Source organism: Erinaceus europaeus, chromosome 17, assembly GCF_950295315.1.
Source record: "Erinaceus europaeus chromosome 17, mEriEur2.1, whole genome shotgun sequence".
Lineage (NCBI taxonomy): Eukaryota > Metazoa > Chordata > Mammalia > Eulipotyphla > Erinaceidae > Erinaceus > Erinaceus europaeus.
Genome location: NC_080178.1, coordinates 78,388,175 through 78,392,894, shown reverse-complemented (window position 1 = coordinate 78,392,894; position 4,720 = coordinate 78,388,175).

The following is a 4,720-nucleotide window of genomic DNA, read 5'->3' as shown; positions in this document are numbered from 1 at the left end:
AAAAAAAGGAATAAATAAATACAAAAAAATTAAAAAAAAAAAAAAAGAATCCTTAGCTGGATTTAAAAAAAAAACCCAACAACAACAAACCACAACAACTCTGTTTTGTTCCTCCCTTGGTGGAAGTCCTCACGTGCTAACTGAACAGATCAGTTTTGAGCCACCTGTCTTCTAGCTGGCGCGAGGGGTTGTCAGGGCTGCATCAGTCAAACAGACCACCACGGTCCCCTGCTCTCATGGAGCTGTCACAGGTTCATTTGCAGGAAGCTCTGACCTGAGGTCAGGGCCGTGAGCCAGCGCTTTCTGGGAAGTCCGAGCCCCTCTAAAGACGGTCACCTTCCACTTAGCCTTTTGAAGCCTGCTCTCAGTTGCTGATGTCTGGGGCATCTGGCCCAGTGCTGGCAGAAGGAACGCTTCTCAAATAGCATGGTGGGGAGCATGCTAGATCACAAGGCTGGCCCCTGTGAGTGGCCAGGAAGACGTCTGGAAGATTCCGGTGTCCTGGGACCCTACAGCAGGGCAGCTGTTGAGCAGTGGCTCTCCTTTTTTGGTGGGCAGATATTTTGAGACTCCTTGCTCGAGTAAACTCCCAGGAGACCCCTTTCTTGCTGAGATGCCACAGTTGCTGCAGAGCCCTGCAGAGCTGAGTTGTGTGGACTAAGGAAGGTGAGGGGGGCAGGCATTTGTTTCTGGGCTGGTCCTCCCCAGTTGATGACCTGAGCTCTGCCAGCCAGGACAGCACAGGACTTGGAATTGCCTCCTGGCTTACTTTACAGAAGTGTGAGACAGAAGAGGGGAAATGGGGCTGTTTTAGTGAGGTGATGGACAAACAGACAAGGAGACCTTGGAATGAGTGTCTAAGAGAAGTAGTGAGTAGACAGTGATCCTGAAGCACACAGCCCCCCCCCCCCCCCCCCGACTCCTCCTGAGAGAAAAAAACTGGTCTAGGATGTGAACCTCATCCTTTTGTAGAAGCTTAGGTTTCCATATATATATTTTTAGGGCTAGGAAGCTGGTCCGTGCCTGTGCGGGCGTCAGATGCTCCGATACGGACCTGGCGAGGAATCTCCAGACCTCTGGAAAGTGAGCCCTGGGGTCTGAGCTGAACTCGGTCTTCATGGTTCTCCACCTGATCATCTAGTGGCTTCTTTGATTGCCTTTCTCTCTGTCACCTGGTGTTTTATTACTTTATTAGCCACGAATGTGAAGCCCAAGCAACCGGCCCTAAGAAGAGACTAGAAACTCCTCCATAAGCTTGCAGGCCTCACCTCCTGTTCTATGAGACCGAGGATGTCTGTCAGTCACGTTTGCTTGCCCATGTACTACAAGCATGACTTGATGAAAACAAAGAGAGGTAGGCAAGAAAGCCTTCCTGAGCCTGAAGGGCCTCTGATGCTAGAGGAAATGAAGGAAAGAAGAAAAGAAAGACAAAACACCTCCAGACATTCATGTACTGAACGACTGTCCGACATGGAGAAAGGAGAGACCTGTTTTGACGTGTGTGTGTGTGTGTGTGTGTGTGTGTGTGTGTGTGTGTGTGTGTCGGCAAAGCCCATGAGGTAGGAAGGGTTTCTGCCCCAGCAGTCACCGCGGTGGAGCAGAGGTTAGTTCCGGAATCCTTAGAGCAGATGAATGATTGGGGCTTTTGAAATAATCTGGTTCCTCCCATGAGATTAGCCAGGCCAACGTCATGGACATCTTGATAGGGAAGTTTGATGGTGTGTGTGTGTGTGTGTGTGTGTGTGTGTGTGCGTGCGCACGCACACGCACAAAGGTTTCTATAGTACAGGGTGTGAGATCTTGTGTAACCTGAGTAAACATAGCTAATCAGGACGGCTCCAGAATTGGTCACAGGGCAGGGAACAGTAAAGAATGTTGTTATTATTATTATTATTATTATTTAAACTGTGTTGTGCTTCCTGACAGTTTGGCCAGGGCAGTGAGCGGGTTCTTGGGTTCATAGCTCATTCGTTACAGGACTCCGATGAGCTCTGACTGAGTGGGAAAAGCAGACCACCTAAATACATGTCCTTTTGCCTGGCTGCTGTGTGCTGGGGGCACCTTCTCTCTCGTTGCTTTAGGATGCCTCGTGTTACTTGTTTCTTGTGAAGAGCATGCTGTCGGCCTTGTGGCCGTCTCCCTTTGCAGCCAGAGAGCTGAGGCTCTGCGAAGTTAGGAACTTGTTCAAGGTCACATGACGTGTAAGGGATGGGGTTCACGTCGGGAACCAAGGTGGCCAAGACAGTTGATTCCAGTATTGCCGTGGAAGCAGATTCTGGGCACAGCCAAGTGGCAGGCTGCAGAGAGAGTGTTTATTTGTGATTGGGAGACACAGATGCCTTCCTGAGGATTCAGGAGAGTGAAAGAACTAGTCCAAGAGACAGATTCACCTGAGCTCGTTCTAGATGTGAAAAGATTACTTAGTACTTAATTTTTTTTTAATTTAGTTTTTATTGTTGATGCCTTTGAGAATCTGTAGAACTCTGTGGGTCTTCCCCTCTGGGAAATGTACGTTTACCTCTAGTTGTCGGGTTGGCTTGTAAAAGTTTGGGGTGGTTTCTGGAGGTCAGGTTCAGACTTTCTGTGGTGAGGAGAGGAGGAAGAGAAGGGCTTTTAGTTCGAAGGGAACGCCACGTGTAAGGTACGGAGCTCTAAAAAGACAAGAGCCCTGCGGGGTAGTGGCTGGAAAGGTGGGCTGGCCCTGCTTCACGGAGGCCTTTGGGTGCTGCACCGTAGCATCTCCTCAGGCTGGCGCTGGACGGAGGTATGATTGCATTTGGCTTTTCGTGGTGACCGACTCAACCTGTGCTTCTCCAGAGCCGGCTCTGAAGGCTTGAGGGCAAGTTAGGTGACTGTGAAGAAGTTAGCAGCAATGCTGACAGAGAAATTTCAGAGATCGAACCAATAGGACTGGATGTTTTAATTTTTTATGATCTTTATTTATTCTATAGAGGCAGCCAGAAGTCTGAGAGAAAGGGGGAGATAGGAAGAGAGACAGAGAGACACCTGCAGCCCTGCATCACCACTTGGGAAGCTTTCCCCCTGCAGGTGGGGGGGGTGGAGAACCAGGGGGCTCAAACCAGGGACCTTGTAACATGTGCACTCAACCAGGTGCGTCACCACCCGGTCCCTCAAGCTCACCTTGTATCAAGGCTAAGACTAGTGTGGATTTTAAATGGAATGCTATCAGCAGAAGCCCTTGAGATGTTCAGGAAAAAAAAAAGTGACAGAATGAAAGCAACAGTCTCAAACCAGTTGGGTCCAAATCTTCTGGGAGTCTGGCCTAGAGACCTAATGAACTTAGTGAGTTATTTGTTATGTGGGAATATGGCATGTGGGTGGACAGAGCTGCTAGGAGCTGGACAGGAAGCCAGAGACAAGTGCCAGAGTTCCTTGACTCAACTGAAAATGTTATTTAGGTGATTGTAGACACACCCACAGTTAGAAGATCCTTTGTCCGCTCTCCCTCTCCCCTCCCCCTAATGCTTAGATTGTGGAGACTAGACTGCAGGGCCCATCACCAGAATATAAATACCAATGCAGTCCCCTGATCGTAGTCACAGTAGTTCCCCAGCTGTGTGTCCTTTCATTACCTGTGTAGGTCTGTGTGTCTGTCAGTAGGGCGAGGATACAGAACAGTTCCAATGACACAAGGATCCCTGGTGTTTCCCCTGTTAAGTCACACCTATTCTCTCCCCTCCTATTCTCTCCCCTGCCTCCAACCTCCCACCTCTCTGCATGCACACAGTTCCTCTTTAATTCCCATCAACCAGTAATTTGTTTGCTGTTTCTAAAACTTTGTCCTTTCAAACAGTCCATGGAACAGGGCATTAGACCTTGTGGCCGTCTCCCTTTGCAGCCAGAGAGCTGAGACTCTGCAAAGTCAGGAACTTGTTCAAGGTCACGTGACATATAAGGGATGGGGTTCATGTCGGGAACCAAGGTGGCCAAGACAGTTGATTCCAGTATTGCCGTGGAAGCAGACTCTGGGCACAGCCAAGTGGCAGGTCACACTGCATATGGACTCTTTTTTTTCCCCCACCTTTTCCTTATTCATGGATTACTAGGTCCCTGATACATATACCACGCTGTACTTAACCCCTCACCTATGTGAGAGCATCCAGGGAGGCCATAATGAAAGTGCTGTAAGGAGTTTTGTACAGGTCTCTCTCTCTCCTTTCTCTCTCTCTCTCTGTATTTACAAGCTCTCATTTTGGTGAGATAAGTGTTGGAGGTAATGGCTGGGTGATATGGTAGTTGTTAGTTTTGTCTGGTAACTATTCAGATGTTCTCCAGAGTAGATCTATCTATCTATCTATCTATCTATCTATCTATCTATCTATCTATCTATCTATCAGAATATTTATATATACTGCAGTCTCAGTTCTCTGCATCCTTACCTGCTTTTGCTGTTACTGTTGTTTTAGTTCTTCTGATGGGAGTGTGGTTTTCATTTGCAATTTCTCTAGTGACTAATTTCTCGAGTGACTGTATTTTCGTGTGCCACCTGCATATTCTCTTCTGGTGAAATGTCTGTTTGTGCCTTTTGTCCATCCCCAGTCCGATCACTTATACTTTCACTGTTGAATTTTGGGAGTCCTTTGGTCTAGATACAAAGCTTTGTCAGCAATCCGATCAAAAATACTTTTTTCCTTGTCCGTCGTTCTATCTTTTCATCTTCTTCTGGAATCTCACATAATAAGTCATTAATTTATTACTT